The 20,930-nt window shown below is 30.4% G+C and overlaps 6 non-coding genes across 6 annotated transcripts; all 6 read right to left on the bottom strand.

Moving 5' to 3' along the window:
- Nucleotides 1-11,959: 11,959 nt before the first annotated feature.
- On the bottom strand, nucleotides 11,960-12,067 carry LOC125863526 (small nucleolar RNA Z103). The gene has a single exon (XR_007446187.1). It is a non-coding gene; the product is annotated as a small nucleolar RNA Z103 (small nucleolar RNA).
- A 303-nt stretch (nucleotides 12,068-12,370) lies between these two features.
- Nucleotides 12,371-12,503, bottom strand: LOC125863489 (small nucleolar RNA snoR77). Its single transcript, XR_007446154.1, has one exon. It is a non-coding gene; the product is annotated as a small nucleolar RNA snoR77 (small nucleolar RNA).
- A 123-nt stretch (nucleotides 12,504-12,626) lies between these two features.
- On the bottom strand, nucleotides 12,627-12,723 carry LOC125863452 (small nucleolar RNA snoR1). Its single transcript, XR_007446141.1, has one exon. It is a non-coding gene; the product is annotated as a small nucleolar RNA snoR1 (small nucleolar RNA).
- Nucleotides 12,724-17,733: 5,010 nt separating this feature from the next.
- LOC125863528 (small nucleolar RNA Z103) lies at nucleotides 17,734-17,841 on the bottom strand. The gene has a single exon (XR_007446189.1). It is a non-coding gene; the product is annotated as a small nucleolar RNA Z103 (small nucleolar RNA).
- A 265-nt stretch (nucleotides 17,842-18,106) lies between these two features.
- LOC125863490 (small nucleolar RNA snoR77) lies at nucleotides 18,107-18,239 on the bottom strand. Its single transcript, XR_007446155.1, has one exon. It is a non-coding gene; the product is annotated as a small nucleolar RNA snoR77 (small nucleolar RNA).
- Nucleotides 18,240-18,361: 122 nt separating this feature from the next.
- LOC125863451 (small nucleolar RNA snoR1) lies at nucleotides 18,362-18,460 on the bottom strand. Its single transcript, XR_007446140.1, has one exon. It is a non-coding gene; the product is annotated as a small nucleolar RNA snoR1 (small nucleolar RNA).
- Nucleotides 18,461-20,930: the final 2,470 nt, after the last annotated feature.

Here is a 20,930-nt window from a genome sequence, read left to right as displayed (position 1 = left end):
ATATATATTCCCTGCCTAGGAGCCAAGTAGGGCAAACTAGACTTGATTTCCATCAAAATTTAAGAGAAGTTGATGATTTTTATAGGTTCTTGGAGCTTTAAGCTTGTGTTGATAATTAAGAGTTCAAGGACCCATTTGTGATCATTAGTGGAAAGTTTTACGGTTGAATTGTGTTGAAAACTTTCTTACCAATTGCGTTTTGATATAACCTTTCTTAAATTGTGATTAGGTGTTCTAATCAATTCTATTATGCATATTGAATTCTAAATAGTTGTTCATGTTTCGTATCACATGAATCCTATTTGTTTATAAAAGTCTGGTTTATAAAGGTTTTTTCATGAGTTTTTCCTATACATTAAGTTCAGATTTGAAAGGTGAGGCCATGAGTATACTTTTTAAATGGATATTTTGAAAAGGATTTTTTTTTAAAAGGACATGAGGACTTCATATGTACTATTTGGAAATCGGGAAGGGAAATAGTATAATTAATTTTCTGAAATGTATATGAGTAAAGAAAAGTGAAGAAAAAGGTAAATTTCTTGTAGAGGACTATTGAGAATATTGATATGACTTTGGATGGATCCATAATTATAGTTAGCATCCTATGCCTCAGCAAAGTATGGTGGTCCTGATGACAACGTGCTAGATTCATAGTGATGGTTGTTGGTTAAAGAAACTCCCCAACAGAGTAAAGTATATTATTTTCATATATATTTCTTTTATTGCATATCTTATTGTAAAGCTTAAATGGTTTTCACTTCATATTCATGTATTGATTCAGTTGAGTAACTTCAGTTCTTTAGTTTAGATATTTATTTTATTCAACCCTATTACATACTCGTACAATGTACTGATGTCATTCGAGATAATCTAGCAAAATAAAATCTAGAATCACATGATAGGGAGATAACCAGTTCATACTCAAGGTCACATCAAAATCAACCATATCTAATAAAATAAAGTATGTCCAAGTCTCACTACTTGATAATGTCATTACACACCCCCGGTACACCTGATGAACCACTAAAGAATCATCTACCGGGGTATAGACACTAATGGGTCGTTTGGTAGGGAGTACTAGGAGAAATAGTCCATGTAGTATGTATGGTACTATTTAGATACTATATTTGGTGGAAATTTTGTGCCTATGTATAATTAATACATGTACTAATCTATGTATTAGTTACACCCTACATGATATTATATGATGTATAACTAAATACCTTATGTTTGGTGGTATTAGTTATACACGTCATTAATACCATGAGATTAATCTATGTTAAGCAAAAATACCCCTAAAATCCTTTTAATTATTTTATTTTCTTGATTTTATGTTTTATATTTGTAGTAGTAAATTTATCTAAATAAATTAGCTTACAAATTTTATTATTTAGAGAGAGTTGTTTGTTGCTAAATAAATCCATGCAATACAAATCAATACAATATTTGAAATGTGAGTTATTTACATTTACTAATTGTAAAGGCAAATATATGATCACATGACGTTTGTCATCATAATTGAATGTATTATTTATTGATATATATGTGGTTTTCTAATTATTTGTATTTTGAACAATTTATATAATTGCATACATATTAAAACTACAACTTGCAATTTATATTTCTAAACATAAATGGTTTATTGGATTTTACTATTGTTTACCATCTTGTCGATTTTAAAAGTAGACGATCTATTTTTTAAAATTAAAAATTGGTGTTTTGTGAGGGATCAATTTATTTAGATAGCAATTATTTATCCTCAAATAATTCAAGTGAGAAAATAGCAAATATGGTGACAAAATTATTCTTCTCCTATCTAGTTAGAAGGCCATCAAAAAATAATATTATCCGACAGTTATCTACCTTGACCCAATTACATAAAATAATAATGATTTTAAGGGTATAATTGGAAAGAAACTTTTTGTAGAGTTTTAATCCAAAGACAAGATTAGATGGGATGTAATGAACCAAACATTTAATAAAAAAATAAACCTTGCATTACTAGTCACTACATTAATAATCCATTTGATCCCTACATGATTAATCCATGCGTTATTAATCATTATACCAAACAACCCCTAATATTTACTACAAGGGATTCACACACAGAATCAATGTCCGCAGCAAAATAAGTAGACACGTGAGTAGGTAGACTCGGGATCAAATAACACGGTAGTGGGATGATTGCAAACTGAGACTATACATGTGATCATTGCATCTGAGACCTCTACCTCAGATCTACCCAGTATAACATATCATACTCTACTAGCCTAAGAACCACCCTGAGCACTGCCTCGAGCTCTACCCTTTGTACCACATCTAGCACTCCTTGAATTACCACTAATAGTTGAAATGGCATAGCACTGAGAATCTCTGACCGTGGTTAAACACTAGAAGAGCACGTTTGGGGGAATCCCTTGACTTGTGCCCAACTCAAACATAGCAATCTCGTTGACCTGAATATTGTTGAGAATAACCAAAAGAGTTTATACGTCCTCCCTGTATAACCACTATGTTCACCATGACTAGTTTGAATGGACCTATGTCCACTAGCACTATATGTGCCTTAAATCGCTGCATGCACTAGTCAATACTGATATTTGTGGGTGCCCAGCGCCGAATAGTCTCGACCCCTAAATGAATGACCGCTAGACTGACCCTGACAAGGAAATCTCTTGGTGACACCATCCTATTTACGATGTCAAATACCCTCAATCATCCTATCATGGTTGACAATATTCTAAAATGCATCACCTAATAACACAAGAGAAGTTGTGGCCTCCCTTCACCAACTTACGAATCTACTCAAACTCAATAGGTATACTGGATAAAGCATAACAAGATAGCTCATAAAACAAACCTCATACTCAGAAATTGGCAAGGAGACTTGCTCCAACCTATTAAACACATCCTTATGTTAATGACGAAGACTATATGGCACAAACCTCTTGAAAAATATCTCAGTAAACTGCTCCCAACTCATCATAGGAGAACCAACAGGCCTACGAGCAAGTACCAACCTCCACCACTACTTAGTCACTCTCGCAAACTAATAACATATTTAAGACACACCATATGTCTCTAAGATGCCTATGTTGGACAACTTGTCCTGCCACTCAATCAAGCCAATCATAAGCCTTCTTTTGATGGATAGGTTGTTCAACCTGGACATCTTTGAGATACATAGAGTGTCTTATATATCTTACTCTTTGTCTCATATTAACTGATCACCTTTTCAAAAAGAAAAATACATAAAATCCTTTTTGAACTTGGTAGCAAAACTTACTTTAGCATTTTTAACTTTACGGATAATTATTTACGCCTCTTATCTCTTTTCAAGTGAATTAAAAGACACCCAAATCGCTGACATGGCAAGTCAATAAAAATAAAGCACGTATATACCAAAAATTAAAGAGAAAAAAAATAATTGGTCCCCAATTATTTTCTTTTTATCCAATAATATTTCTTTTCTTCATCTTCTTCATACCTTACCATCCCCAGCCCTTAGTACCACCAACCCCACCCCATCTCCCGTCCCTTCATCTTCCTCACACCCAATCTACCCCTCCCGCCCTCGACCACCACTTGCACCACTCCTTTATTCTTTTTAGACCCCACCCCCCCCACGAACCCCCACTCCTACCATCTTTCTTTCTCTTCAAACCTTGGTGCTTCACACTTTTCTTCTTCTTCTTCCCCATCCTTTTTCACCTTCTTCAAGGCGCCCCTATCCCACCCTCATTTCCTTTAATTTCTATCAATAAACTCAAAAAGTATGATAAACAAGAAAAAAATAAAAAAGCCATCAATTTGCTCTTGCTTCAAATTAAAATTAGTATTTATGGCAAGGTTTAAATATGATGAACTTGAAGCTCTTTTTAATGAAATTCTACAAATTTTTCATCTCAAATCAAATTTTTAGATGTTATTATTTATTTGTTTTGATTATGTGTCTTAAAAATTGAATGTGTTTTTGTGAGAATGATTTTGAGATTTTAAATCTCTTTCAACTGAAAATTTGTTTTTTTTTAGATTATTTTTCTTATAACCATGGATTAATTCTTATTTTTTGAGATTTTTTTTTTACTTTCTAAAATTGTGAGTAAAATAAAAAGAAACAAAAAAAAATTAAAAATCAAAATTTAAATAATGTTCAATGTGACACTGATGTGGCAATGATGTGGCGTTGACGTATCAATGACATGACGTGTGTGGAATGCACTTGCCATTGTGAGACTGGTATTATAATATTAAGGTGTATTGTAATTCACTTGAAAAGAGATTAGGGGGGTAAATAATTATCTGTAAAATTAAAGTGCTCAAGTAAGTTTTGTTGTCAAGTTCATGGGGAATTTTATGTATTTTTTCTTTTAAAAATACTTGTCCCAGATTACTTGATCACTTACTAAATCAAGATAAAATTAATTACTCCCTCTGTCCCATTTTATATGTCATCCATTTCTATAAATAGTTGGTTCATAATACTTGTCATTTCATAAAATCGATGCATAAATAACCATATTGTTCATTTTTTACCCTTGTGAGTTATTAGCCTTGAAAATATACATTTGACCAACTTAGAAAAGATAAGTAAATGATTCATGTTCATTGGTTAAATTAATTAATCAAAATAAATTAATTCATATTCATTGATTGAAAACTTGAGTTTCAAAAAAATTAAATAAAGGTAGAACGGTAAAGTTATATTATTTCTTAATGCAAGTGCAAAGTAAAAAGATGACATATAAAAAGAGACGGAGATAGTAATTTTTTCTCAGTATACCCTATAATTAATATCATCATGCTTAATATTCCCATAATTTCTCTTTGGAAGCTTAAATGAAAATTAAAGTTCCTAGAATTTATATTTCCAAACAATTCATTAAATACTTAATTATTCATTTGCACTCTTGCTCTCACCTACTTTGGAGTACTTATACATTTTGTATGTCTTATGTCATCATAAATTATCTTGATAACCATTAATATAGATAAATGATAAATTGATCATTTAATTTATGATCTTTTAAGTAACATGTAAAATAAAAAGTGATCAGTTATTATGGGACGAAGGGAGTATTAATTTGTGGAGTGACTAAGGAGTGGTAGAGGTCGGTAGTTTCTCGTAGATCTGTTGGTTCTCCTATGATGAGTTGGAAGCAATTTACTTAGATATTTTTCGAGGTCTGTGCCATACAGTCTTTGTCCTTGTGATCAGCAGGGATGAGTTTGATAGGTTGGAGGAAAACTCCATGTCAATTTCTTAGTACCTCCATCGTAATGTTTTGTTAAGTATTCCAACTGAGTTCGAGCAAATCCGTAAGTTAGTGATTAAAGGTACATTTCAGAGTATTGCCGACAATGATTAAACATGCTAGCCTTGATGGTGGCGTCAAGAAATTTCATTGTCAGGATAAATTCAGTGGTCATAAATCCCAAGATTACTTCAATCAATTAAACAGTGAAAATATCTCTAAATCTGATTCTTTAAAGAGCTAAATGTAACAAATTATGAAGCAGTCTTAGTGAAAAACTTATTAGATAACAAAAATACAAGATTACAATTGAAAATAAAAATGAAGAAATAAATCTTTTCAGGCTGAGACGCGGATATCTCACTCTCTTTAAGGAGATTCAAGTCCACTGCAGCAAATGTTTTTCACCGATCTAGCAGTAGTCCTTCTTGACTGTCCCCTCCAGGATACAACAACATTCACAAAATATAACTCAACAACTCTGGATAAGAGTTGAGTCCAAAGTTTCACAAAAAGAACACTTCCCTTCAACTAATAAAAACTCTCTGTTTGACAAACTTTATGCACTATATTTTTCCTTATATGTTGTGTGTCACAAACCAAATGAAGACCACTAATATTTATACTAGAAGAAGTCTTCCTAGCAATGAATAGGAAGATAAATGGTGTAGTAAATAGTGAAGATAATGGTCTTAGTAGTTACATATGTTACAAAGAATAATGAAGAAGTAATGAAAAGAATTAGTGGTCATAAATGACCACCTTCTGCCACTAACAACAACCTCAAGTTGAACGTTTTGTAACCACCAAATAATGGGCAATAAAACACACGCACAATGAGTAACAAAGTGAGTAATTAGTCACAAATGACTACCAACGGCAGCAATGATATATGCCCACTAACTGCTGAAACATTCAGCATTCTTGTAACTCCAAATATAGCAAATTAATATATTAAAATATTAATATTAAAATGCTAACAAACCAACAATCCCCCACTCATTTTAATATTAGATAAGAGAGTCCATCAGCTGAAGGAAGACTATTATGCATAATGAAGGTGTGCTCTGCATTGAACCTCCACTTAGTGAAACAACAGCTTTCACTCCAGAGTCGTAGTGGTGATCTCAGACTTGAACTATGACTGCTTAAGGGAAATAAAATATCACTGTTCATACATAATAATCAAGGTGTTGGCATGAGTTTTAAAGCCAACACGTTATGGTCATGTGTTATCCCGGTTTCATGAGTGCTTTTGAGAATAAGTCAATTCTCATAGGAAGCGACCTACTTCCACACTCACATAGGTGAAATTTATCGAGAGTGCTCATGTAAGCTTAACACTCCACTCATACGAGCTACATATATTCACTAAAAGTTTTATCAACTCAACCTTCACAAACTACAGGAAACAATGCACTCACATCATAGGGAGGAAATAAAAAGATAGTGCATTTTTCACAACAAGTCATCATATGATTAGTTTTTCCCTTTGAACCTGGTTATAGGATCTCTAGTCCCCAGGTTGGGTTTCCTCATATATGACTCAAGGATTTATAGGCTTCAATCCCATCCCCCTTGATGTGCTCTAGACCTTTTCTCTCGTTAAGGCCTTGGTAAGAAGATCTGCAAGATTATCACAAGATTTGACATAATTAACATTAATGGTACCATTTGTCAAATACGATCTTACATTACTGTGTTTCCTCCGTATAGGTCTGGATTTACCGTTGTAATAACGGTTTTGAACTCTACCAATTATAGCGGTGCTATCACAATGAATTAAAATACGAGGAATTGATTTTTCAAAATAAGGTATTTGAAACAGTAAATCTCTTAACCAATTCGCTTCCTCACTAGCTGAAGCTAAAACAATTAGTTCAGCCTCCATGGTAGAGTTAGCAACAATAGTTTGCTTTTTTGATCTCCAACAAACAGCACCACCACCTAAAGTAAAGACATAACCAGTGGTAGAACAGGAATCACTTGATAAAGTGTTCCAATCTGCATCACAAAAGCCTTCAAGTACAGCAGGATCTTTTTTATAGAACAAACCACAATTTTGTGTTTCAATTAATATCTCATAACTCTTGTTATAGCATGCCAATGTTCATTACCTGGCTTGCTTGTAAACCTGCCAAGTACTCCTACTGCATATGCAATATCGGGCCTAGTGCAATCAGTCACATACCTCAAACTTTCGATTATGCTAGCATATTCCTTTTGATTTATTACATCATTTTCACTTTCAACAGGAAATAAGTGAACACTTGAATCAAAAGTAGTTGCAACATGCTTGCAATTAAGAAAGTTATATTTTCTCAACATAATGTGACTAGTCAAGAAAAATTCCATTACATGTTCTTGTTATTTTTATTCCAAGAATAACATTTGCCTCACCAAGATCTTTCATATCAAAATGACTTCTAAGAATATTCTTAGCATCATCAATAACATTCATGTTAGAGCAAAAAATCAACAAATCATCAATATATAGGCAAATAATCACATGTGAATTATTCCAAGACTTATGATATATGCACTTATCACACACTTATTTGTTTTAAAATCATTTTCAATCATGCAAGAATCAAACTTTTCATGTCATTGTTTAGGTGCATGTTTCAAGCCATATAGGGATTTACTAAGTTTACATACTTTGGTTTTTTGGTCTGCTTCAACAAAAGACTCGGATTGATCCATATAGATTTCCTCATTTAGGTCTCCATTTAAAAAAACAATGTTTACATCCATTTGATGAATTTGCAAATAAAAAATTGCAGTCATAACAATTAAAAGTCTTATGGATGTAATTCTTGTTATCGGTGAAAAAGTATCAAAAAATTCTTGGCCTTCTAGTTGTTTAAAACATTTTGCACCCTTGTGTTAAAGTAGCATCAAGTTTCGCTTGGAAACTGGCAAGTTTCGAGTTTCCAAATAAGTGGTACCCTTACTTTAGAGTCTGGTAGGTCAATTAAGTTGCCTAAATCTCTTCCTTATCTACTGCTCTGTAGCTGCCTTCCTGGCTTCGTCTTCGGTAAGACTTGATCTGAATCGTAGTTCAGATTCAAGTTGGTTTAGTGAGGGCGACCCCGAAAGTCACCGAATGGATCAGTCTTTTAGTTCTCCCAGATTAGAATATCAAAGGAGGACGTTGCAGATGCCGGGGGCGGACACGACTTCTTCTAAGGCTAAACTAGCCTAGCCTTGTATTTGTCAATAGATTCATCAGGTTTCAACTTTTTTCTTAAGACCCATTTGTAACCAATAGTTTTACAACCCGGTGGTAAATCAACTAACTTCCAAGTTTTATTAGAAATTAGTGATTCCATTTCATCATTTACAAGCTTTTTCCAAAATATAGAATCATGTGAAGATAATGCTTCTTTCAAAGTGAGAGAGTCATCTCCAACATCAAACTCATAAAAATCATGACCAAAATCTTTTTCTACTCTAGTTCTTTTACTTCTTCTTAACTCAAAATCATCAATTTCTTTATATTTTAAAGTAGAAGTAGAAGAACTAGATAGTGACAAAATAGTTTGTTCAATCTTTTGACCCCCACTATATTTAGAATCAAAAGGAAACTTATTTTCATGAAAAATAGCATTACCTGATTCTATCACAATATAATTTTCAAGATTAAAAAATCTATAGGTTATACTATTTGAAGCATAACCAAGAAAAGCACAAGTAGTAACTTTCTTACCCAATTTTGTAATCTTGGGATCCATTAGCCTTACAAAGGCTAGACAACCCCAAACTCTTAGATATCCCAAACTTGACTTGTAACATTTTCACAATTCAAAAAGTGTCAACTTAGACCTTTTATGAGGCACATGATTCAAAACATAACAAGCAGTTAAAATCGCTTCACCCCAAAAATTTAAAGGTGCATGTGACTCAATAAGCATGACATTAGTCAATTCAGCCATAGTTTTATTTTTCCTTTCCACTACTCCATTAGATGAAGAAGAGTAAGGAGGAGCAGTTTCATGAATTATTCTCAATGATCTAACAAAAGAATTAAACTCATATTCACGGCCTCTATCACTTTTAATTCTTTTTATATTTCTTCCAAGCTGATTTTCAACCTCATGGAGATAAGTTTTGAAATTTTCAAAAGCATCACTTTTATTTTTCATCAAGTAAACATATGTAAACTTAGAAAAATCATCAATGAAAGTGATAAAATATCTAGTACCTCTACGAGTTAAAATTTCACCAAGTTCACAAATATAAGTATGAACTAATTCTAATAAATCAGTTTTTCTTTCAACTTGAAAATGAGGCCTTTTAGTGATTTTGGCTTTACTACAAGCCTCACACTTTTCAAAATTCTTTTTAACCATTGGGATTAATCCTAAACTACTCATGATTCCAACATAACGGTCATTAATATGACACAAACGAGCATGCCAAAAATTCGTAGAAGAAAGCATGTAAATAGAAGTAGAAGCTTTATTTTTTTCAACATTCAGTTTGAACATCCCATCACATACATACCCATTTCCCACAAAAATACCCTTTTTTACTATTACATATTGATCAGATTCAATGATTTGTTTAAAGCCTATTTTATTAAGAAGAAAACTAGACATCGAATTTTTCCTCATAGAAGGAGTATAAAGTACATCATTCAAAGTTAATACCCTTCCAGAAGTAAAACACAATTCGACATCTCCCGTTCCAAGCACTTGAGTTGTGTGAGAATCACCAAGTATGATTGTTTTGGGCTCCTCAAAATGAGTATGTTTTTAAACTAGTCTTTGTCATAACAAACATCATGGTTTGCACCAGAATCAGTCCACCATCCATCAACACTCTCAACCATGTTTATGTCGGTAATCACCGCCACAAAAGGTTCTTCGGTAACGCTTGCCTGAGGGTTAGGACCACGTTTTCGAAATCTGCAAAATCGAGCAATATGCCCACTCTTGCCACAAACAAAGCATGATCCCTTATCTTGAACTTGTTGATTTTGTGCTTGGTTATTTTCACCATTATTTTTCTTGGGAGGTCTACTATTATTTTTCTTAATTTTTTTCTTCTTAGGCTTCAAAGAAGTATTTTTATGAGTTTCAAGAGTAGCATTATTTGAAGTAATTAAATTTACCTTCGTTGTGATGGTGCTCTCTTCTTTTTGTAAAAATGCATCTTGGCCCCTTGCCTCTTCAGTGTCGTTCTTTTCCACTTTCTTATGATAAGAAATAAGTTCATCATCATCCATGGAGGTGTCCTCAACTTTATTATGACTCTTCTCAATTAACACATAAGAAACATTGAGAAGACTTAAGTAGAAAAGTACTTTACACTTCTATCACTTGAAATGGTTACCATTGAACCGAAATGGTTAAGGTCTCCCATCTTGACATCCGCGCTTTTTTCAATTTTAGTCATGGTGAATTCTCCTTAAAATTGTTAGTGAAAAACTTATTAGATAACAAAAATACAAGATTGCAATTGAAAATAAAAATGAAGAAATAAATCTCTTCAGGCTGAGGCGCGGATATCTCGCTCTCTTTAAGGAGATTCAAGCCCACTGCAGCAAATGTTTTTCACCGGTCCAACAATAGTCCTTCTTGACTTGTCTCCTCCAGAATACAACAACCTTCACAAAATATAACTCAACAACTCTGGATAAGAGTTGAGTCCAAAGCTCCACAAAAAGAACACCTCCCTTCAACTAATAAAAACTCTCTTTTTGACAAACTTTATGCACTATATTTTTCCTTATATGTTGTGTGTCACAAACCAAATTAAGACCATCACTATTTATACTAGAAGAAGTCTTCCTAGCAATGAATAGGAAGATAAATAATGTAGTAAATAGTGAAGATAATGATCTTAACAGTTACATAGATTACAAAAAATAATGGAGAAGTAATGAAAAGAATTAGTGGTCATAAATGACCACCTTCTGCCACTAACGGCAACCTCAAGTTGAACGTTTTGTAACCACCAAATAATGGGCAATAAAATACATGCACAGTGAGTAATTAGTCACAAATGACTACCAACGGCAGCAATGATATATGCCCACTAACTGCTGAAACATTCAGCATTCTTGTAACTCCAAATAGAGCAAATTAATATATTAAAATATTAATATTAAAATGCTAACAAACCAATAAGCAGAAATGGTATATACATATCGTACCGGCTCCGCACAAGAATTATTGTAGGGTTGCGTATCAATCGATCGCTTATCGATTTAACCGCTAAAATTTAAAAAATATTAAAAATCTCTTAAAAATAATGTGACAAATCAAATGAACCATGCAGAATTCACAAGTTATATCTTGCTCAAAATCAAATATTTTTATGTCGTAAAATAACCAAAAGTTTGAAATAACCAAAAAAAAACTAGGAAACCAAATTCTATGTCAAGGAGTTTATATACAAAATAGTATAAATATATAATTATTTAATTTCCAATCGGGCTATCGATTAACCCGTTAAGAAATAACATGAAACCGTTAAGAATCAATAACCAAAAAAATCAAAACGGTAAAAATATAAATCAAAACGATTATCAAAACAGTTAAATCAATAATTCATTACTGATATACCAATAACTTTTTTTTTATTCGAGTTATAGAGAACTAAATCATTGTACATAAACATTGATGGTAATCGGTATATCGACGCATTTCAACAAATACTAAACATGCATAAAACATAAATAATCATATTGCAACTATATGGATCAGAATATCTGGCTTGGATTTTCCCATAAGAGGAGAAAATACATTAAAAAGCGCTCAGTTATTTCAGCTTCGATCATCTGGGGAAATATTCATCACATCCATAAGCTAAATCATTCAAAAAATTCATAATAAAACTCTGAAATGACAAACTATTTTAAACAACCAATTTCAAAAAATATTTCTTCCTTAAAATTTAAGCACATCACTATATAATAGGAGGAGCAGAGTTGTATTTATTTTTAATCTTGAACAAAAAATGACAAGATCGATCTTATAACAAATCAAATCACATGACAGTATATAACTTGAATCCTTCCTTAAATTACAGGAAATAATAATGCACTAAATTAATCAATTATATTATATCCATGTATTAATAATCTGAAAATAAAAGCAATTATCGAAATTGTGCTTAAGCTTACTAGACCAGCTTCAAAGATATAAATATATCTCAGCAAATCTGAAGAGCATAAACGAATTCAATTTACGAGCAGAGTAACACCTCCCTTCCCATCAATTATAGAAAAGGGGGCTGCCTGAATTTCTACTAAAAAAATTACAAAACGCAAAATAACAAAGAAAAAAACAGATCTAGTTTGAAGATAATATATTCTGTGATTTGAAATTTAGATTAAAATAAATAGAGATGCAGTTTGTGAAGGGCTCAGAAGGTTGCTTAATGTGCTCAAGGAAGAACTTTTTGAAGGCTCTTCTCATACAAGAGGTGTCAGAAATAAAGAAGCACCATCATCTTTGCACCTAACAATTAATGCACAACCAACAAACAAAAAGCTAAAAATAACACTTATACTGTCTCAAATATAACAAATTGAAAATATAAAGCTCCTATTCCAAAATCTAGAGAAAATTTGGATTTGAATGGGGATGGAGACAACAGTGGTGGCTAAATAGCTGAGGCATAATCCTGCCGCAAATTAGGGATTGGTGTTTTCTCTGTTCACTGTAAATGTTGTACTTATAGATTTTGAATGGGCTTTGAGGCTTCGAATGTGAGCCCAAAACGGGTAAAACTTACCGCGGTGTATATACCAATTCAATACATATATGTAGGGGTGTTCACGGTTTGAATAAAAATCGATCCACATCGAAAAATCGAACTAAATCGATAAAATAAAACCGATTTTACTTGGGTTCGATTTGGTTTGATTTTAGATTTTTGAAATCGATAGTATTTGGTTTGGTTATGATTTTATTCGGAAAAAATTGAAGAAATAATCAAACCGAACCGATGAATTATATGCATATATTTTATTAATATACCTACTTAATATATTGTTTTTATAAACAATTTTAAAGATCTTACATATATTTTCATTAAAAAAAATTATAATTTACCTATTGAAACCAAAAATCCCCAAATGAAAACATTTATCCTATTGATTTAATGTATATGAGTGTCTATGACAATTCTTTGTGGACTAAAAATGTTATTGTCCCTTCCTTCTAGGCAAATATAGTGAATTTTAAAGTTTTATTGATAGTAAATTAGTGATCGAAAGTTCAATAATTTAAGTTATTTTAACTATTTTTCGTTTTGAATAGATTGTTGTCACTTTTTTCACATTTTGAATGAATTGTTTCTTTTATTTTTGTGTATGGTTAATAACCGAATAATCGAACTAAACCAAATCGAAACCGATAACCATCAAACCGATAAATGTATATTATATTTGGTTTGGTTTGGTTTTGATAATTTTAAAACCAATTAAGTTGGTTTGATTTTAGTTTTGACCAATAACTGATCCAAACCGGCCCGTGAACACCCCTACATATATGTCATGTGTTTAAATTTATAGTTCATTTTACTTAACCTAAAGTAATTAACATGTATTTTACTTCATTAAATCACATAATAATGAAAATTGCATTAGTTTGGCGTATACACCCGGTGCAGATAAGTTTTTTCTGCCCAAAACCATTCGAATGAAGCCGTATGTATATAGGTCAAGATTCCACGATAAATGCATTTTAATATCGTTAGGGTTGTTTGGTAAAGTATATTAGAAAAATTAGAGAAAAGTAATGAAAATATCTTTTGAATTTGGCGTAATTGTTAGTTTCGTTTTCAAACTATTGACAGTTTTAAATATCTTTTTACTTGACTAACTGAACTTAAATATACTTCAAATATGTTATATGACAAACAAGTGATCTGAAACTCTTATAGGAGCGTGAGACATTTAATAAAAAAAATTGAGACAACGGTTAAAAACATCTATAAACTTGGCTAGAATTCAGGAGTGTAATTCATCTATGTAGCAAGTTTAGGGATGTATTTATGTTAAGTTAGACCTCAATTGTTTGCACTTAATAAAGATGTGAATCATAATCATTCAAATTAAATTAAATTAGAAAAATTATTAATTTAAGAGATAAGTAGTGGACTGATTAATAATATATTTTTAGATGTTTTGGATTTAATCACTCATTTAGCACTGCACTTTTCATTTTTGTTATGGTTGTTCTTTTAATACAATTATAAATTATAATAAAACTAGATTATATCTCAAATATTTTTCTAAGGAACCTCATTAATAAAAATTATAAATTAATGTAAAATTAAAAATAATATAATAAATATATTGCATTAAGAAATAATTACGAATATTAAAGACTTAATTAATGATTATAAATAATTTATAATATATTAATTATAAATGCTATATAATATAACATTATTTAAATTATCAAAAAATGAAATAGAGGGCATGAATAATAGTTCTCCAACCCCTCTCTATATTTGGAGAATAAAAATAGAGAATGCCCTCTCCAATCACTCTCTAATTCACCCTTTACTCTCCAGTAGGGGTGTTCACGGGTTGGTTTGGATCGGTTATTGGTCAAAACCAAAACCAAACCAACTTAATCGGTTTTAAAATTATCAAAACCAAACCAAACCTAATATAATATACATTTATCGATTTGATTGTTATCGGTTTTCGGTTCGGGTTGATTCGGTTATTAACCATATACATAAAATTAAACAAAATAATTCATTCAAAACATGAAAAAAAAAGTGACAATAATCCATTCAAAACGAAAAATAGTTAGATGACTGACATTACGAAACTTTGGATCGTTGAATTTACTATGAATAAAAACTTATTTTTGGCCTAGAAGGAAGAGACATCGACATTTTCAATCGCACAAAGAATTGCCATAGACACTCATATACATGAAACTAATAATAAATGTTCTCACACCTTGTGCATTTTTACTTTCACAAGTAAATTATAAATAAATTTTGATGAATATATATATAAGATCTTTAAAATTATTTATAAAAATAATATATTATGTATGTATAATAATAAAATTTATGTATATTATTTATCGGTTTGGTTCGGTAATTTCTTCGATTTTTTCGAACAAAATCATAACCAAACCAAATACTATTCGTTTTTAAAAAATCTAAAACCAAACCAAACCCTAAATAAAATTGATTTATTTAATCGGCTTGGTTTGGTTTTTCGATTTGGATCGGTTTTTATCAAAACCGTGAACACCCCTACTCTTCAGTCATAAATAATTGAATAGTAATTCTCCAAATTTGGAGAACTACTATTCATACAATCTATTTCACTTTTTGAATATTATATTATTATTATTATTTTGTGTAATTAACATATTATTTGTTATATAAGACTATTGATTAAATCTCTAATATTAATAATTCTTTTTACATGTAATATAACATTTTAAAAATACATTATTTAATAAATACTATTTTTTCTGAATTAATAATATTTTTTAAAATTTTTTTGTCACTTTAAGTGATATAATTTGATATGACTATTAATTTTCACTATGAAGAATGCACAGAATTTAAACGATAAGATGAAAATTTTAATCTAAAAATACAATACATAACATAATAATTTGGGCAAATTACAGAAATCACATACTTTTAAGGCAAAACTACAATATATCCCTTAAAAGTTTATAATTACAGAAATCCCTCATAACAGATATAATAATATAAGCGTTGATACATTAATCTGATGCGTGAGATACATTAATCGTTAAGTAAGATACATTATATTTTATAATGATACACTAATCTGATGTACATTTTATACATGATACACTATCTGATGCGCGAGATACACTAATCTGATGTGCGAGATACATTAATCTGATGCACGAAAATGAGGGATTTTGGAGATTTGTAAAACTTATAAAGGATAATGATAATAAGTAAACTAAAATGTGGATTTCTGCAATTTTTCCTAATTTAAATACAAGATAAAAATACACTACATAACATAATAATTTTAAAAATCACAACAATAATTTAGTAATTCAATAGATCATTTCCTGATTTAATAATATTCAGAAAAAAAAATCAATGTATGATCCAAAGAATTGTTGTAGTTATAATTGCGGTTATGCTTGTTGAATAATTTTTAGCTAGACATAAAAATATTAAAGACAAAAATGGTCATTTTGAACTCCGTAATTGTAATGACCATCCAAATCATTTTCTTCGTTTTTCAATTTTTTCAGCGTTTAAAGCTTTCCTGTAGCGACCACAAGTCATTTATGATTTGCTGGGACTGATAATTTGATCGTCGGGTCGTTTGTTTGGATTTGGTGCAAGTTTCATATTTTGGAGCATTTGAAATTTGAATGGTTCTCCAAAAGGGTCATTTTAGGCAAGGGCATGGTTGGTTTGGGTTAGAGACTTCTGATATGAGTTTGTGTTGTTAGACATTTTAATTTTGAATCTTAAGTCAAAGGTTGACTTTGATCAACATTCTTGATAAACGTGCTCGAAAGAGAATTTTGTTAGCACGATTAGTTTTGAAATGTCAAATTTGGTCTAGAGCAACCTTTCATGTAGTTCCCTAGACTTCTAGTCTCATTTTGAGCCTTCTTGTGATTTTTAGCTTAAATGGTACTTAGTTATGAGATCCACTTTTTCTCGAAACGACCTCGAATGAAAGTTTTGATAATTCTATTGAGTCTGAAATGTCGAATTCAATGAGATACAATATTGTATTTGCACACATGGGGTTCCAAATGAATCCCAGGCACCCCATCAAAGAATTCAAAGTTGGAGCAAATCAGTTAAACTTTTTTTTTTAAATGACAAGGAAGGCCTAGATGGGGTGGTGGGGTAGTGAGAATGACATAAAAATGATTTTTAAAAAAATTTGAAATAGTTTCCAAAAATAATTCTTTTTTAAAAATAAAACGAAAATTAATGGAGGTGGCGGGGTGGGGGTGGACTTGTTGGGGGTGGTGTAAAAATAAAGAAGAAAAAAATTTGAAATATTTTTAAAAAACAATTTTTTTGAAGGCGGGAATAAGGTGGTAAGAGTTGGAAGAGGTAAAAAAAATCTTAACTTTTAAAACACTTCTCAAGAATAATTTTTAATCTCTTTTTTGAGGAGGGCTACTTTGGTGATTAGGATAAAAATATATTTGAATTTTTTTTTTTAAAAAACATTTAAAAAATTTAATTCTTTTTTGAATGGAGATAGTCGGGTACTGATTCTAAGTAGGGTAAAAAAATTTGAAGGATATAATTTTAAAAAATATTCTTTAATTTTTTTTAAAAAAAAAAGTTAATTTAGAAAACATTTTTCAAACATTTAAGTCATCGAATCCATACCAAACACACACACATCGTGTCTGCTCATACAGAACGATCATTGTATATAAACATTAATGGTAATCTGTATATCGATACATTTCAACAAACACTAAACATGCATAAAACATAGATAACATATTACAAGTATATGGATCAGAATATCTGGCTTGGATTTTCCCATAAGATGAGAAAATACATTAAAAAGCGCTCAGTTATTTCAGCTTCGATCATCTGGGGAAATATTCATCACATCCATAAGCTAAATCATTCAAAAAATTCATAATAAAACTCTGAAATGACAAATTATTTTAAACACCCAATTTCAAAAATTCTTTCTTCCTTAAAATTGTATTTATTTTTAATCTTGAAAAAATGATAAGCAAGATCTTATAACAAATCAAATCACATGACAGTATATAACTTGAATCCTTTCTTAAATTACAGGAAATAATAATGCACTAAACTAATCAATTATATTATATCCATGTATTAATAATCTGATAATAAAAGCAATTATCGAAATTGTGCTTAAGCTTACTAGACCAGCTTCAAAGATATAAATATATCTCAGCAAATCTGAAGAGAATAAACGAATTCAATTTACGAGCAGAGTAACACCTCCCTTCCCATCAATTATAGAAAAGGGGGCTGCCTGAATTTCTACTCAAAAATTCACAAAACGCAAAATAACTAAGAAAAAAACAGATCTAGTTTGAAATTTATATGTTCTGTGATTTGAAATTGACAAAAAAAAAACAGAGATGTACTTTGTGAAGGGCTCAGAGGTTTGCTTAATGTGCTCAAGGAAGAACTTTTTGAAGTTTCTTCTCATACAAGAGGTGTCAGAAATAAAAAAAAGCACCATCATCTTTGCCCCTAACAATTAATCTACAACCAACAAACAAAAAGCTAAAAAACAGAATGGGGAAGGAGAAAACAGAATGGCTAAATGGTTAAGGCATAATCCTGCCGCAAATTAGGGTTTGGTGTTCTCTTTGTTCATTGCAAATGCTGTTCTTATAGATTTTGAATGGGCTTCAAATGTGAGCCCAAAACCATTCGAATGAAGCCCGTGTGTATATAAGTCAAGATTCCATCGCGAAATGTCTTTTAGGGTTTGTTTGGAACTATTTTGATAATTGAATTTGGTGTAATTTAGTATAATTATATTGTCTATAATGTTTGATTGGTCATGTAATTACCTGGTCAACAGATAATTGTGTGTAATTTATAGAGTGTAATTACACTCTCCAATTAACAAAGGAGTTGTGAATTGTTGATAATTACATAGTGTAATTACAAACTAATTACTTTTTATTTTTTATTTTTTTCGTTTTAATGTATTTTTTATTTTTATTATTTTAAATTATTTTTTATTTTATTATTCTAATATTCTCTAGATATATTTTTTCATTATTTATATTTCATTTCCTTCTTATCCTCAACCTTTACTTTATGTGATTCCATATAATTTTTCGTATCATCCAAAAAAAAGTTATTAGTATAATTTTATTAGTATTATAAATTTTAAATTAAAGCAGAATTCATTGTTGCATAAAGTTATGGACTTATGTTTTCCTTTTTCTTTTGAATCATATTTATGTATGTTATGTTAAAATTTGACATAAGAGTTTTATGTTAAGTTTTTTGTTTTGAATTTAGAACTTATGTTATATTTTCACTTCATTTTTTTAAGAGTATTGACTAGATATTTTACATTGCAAACTATTTTTTTTAAGTTAGACTCGATTGATTATCTTTTTGTAAAAATGTTTTATAATTTTTTGACATTATATTTATAATATTAATCTTTGTGTCAAACATGCATTTCATAATGTTCATAGAAATTTTGTACTTTTAGTTTTTATGATTAATTTAATTAAAATATACCAAATTGAAAATATAAATCAATTATTTTTATAATATTAGTTAAGAACAACTGTATATTAATTAATATATTTTTAAAAGACAATGTATATCTTAAATATTCAATTTAATATCATTTATAAAGCTCCTTATTTGTTTAATATAATTTTTTTATTTTAAATAATTAATTTGTATTCTTGATTCAATATAACTTTATGATTATACTTGTGCAACCAGATAGTAAACTTGTAATTACACCGTTGCAATCAAATAGGTTAGCGTAATTTCTAGGTTGTGTAATTACTAGGCTGATAATTACTACCATAGTAATAACATCAAATTCAACACCTGGTTGCTTTCCAAACAAACTCATATCCTTGGGGTTTGTTTGACAGAGTGTATTTTGTTGTGAATTTGTGTTTTCAAATTATTAATTATCTTAAAATATTTTTTTACTTGACTAATTAAACTTAAAATACAATCTTGATCCGTCATATGTCAAATAAGTTGTCTTAAACTCTTGTAGGAGCAAGAGACTCTTCATAAAAAAATTGAGAGATGTGTTGAAATACTCATAAACTTGACGAGAATTTAGGAATGTATTTTACATATGTGGCAAGATCATGATGTATTTAATTTAAGTTAGGTCGTTTGCACTTAATGGAAATCCGAATCATAATAATTCAAATTAAATTAAATTAGAAAAATTATTAATTCGGGAGATAAGTAGTGGACAAATCAATAATATATTTTTAGATGGAGAAAAGACATAAATTTCCCCTGAACTTGTTCCGAAAAGACAGTTACACGCTTAAACTATCATGACGACCTATTACATACTCAATCTTGTTTAAAGTGAAATTAATATNCCCCCCCCCCCCCCCCCCCCCCCCCCTTTTGTGTGAAAATGTGTTATACATGCGTTTTGACACATATATAAGATTTTATTTTAAAAAAAAAACTATTTTTGCTTAATATTTTCTTAGACTTTTGCAAAAAGTAGAAACCTAGGCTTTCTTCCTCCTCCCACCCTACATTGTTGTCTTCTTAAAATTCATTTCTTCTTTCTTCTTCATTATTCATAAATTGAAGGGAAAACAAGAAATTTGAAGAGAGAACATGAGACAATAAGACGATTATGAAATTTAGTGATGTTGGCGGCTGCGATAGGGGGTGGGCAACATCATTGTTGTCAGCGAAATAAATAAAAACTTTCAGATCTGTAAAAGTTCTTTTGAAATCTTGATAATTCTAGATGAAAATCAAGCATTTCATTAGTATTCTTTGTGTGTAAAATCAAATATGTTATTGATGGCTTGAGACATAAATAACATTGTGATTGTTGTGGGTGGTGCTCCGGCAAGAATAAAGAAGACAAAGATAGAAAATTATTTTCTTCCATGAATTTTTGAAAAATGTAGGCAATGAAACATGAATTTTATGCATAAATGTCATAGGATTTTCAATAGAAACCATTAT

Source organism: Solanum stenotomum, chromosome 4, assembly GCF_019186545.1.
Source record: "Solanum stenotomum isolate F172 chromosome 4, ASM1918654v1, whole genome shotgun sequence".
Lineage (NCBI taxonomy): Eukaryota > Viridiplantae > Streptophyta > Magnoliopsida > Solanales > Solanaceae > Solanum > Solanum stenotomum.
Note: the sequence above shows the minus strand (reverse complement) of the source record. Positions and strands in the feature narration are given on the sequence as shown.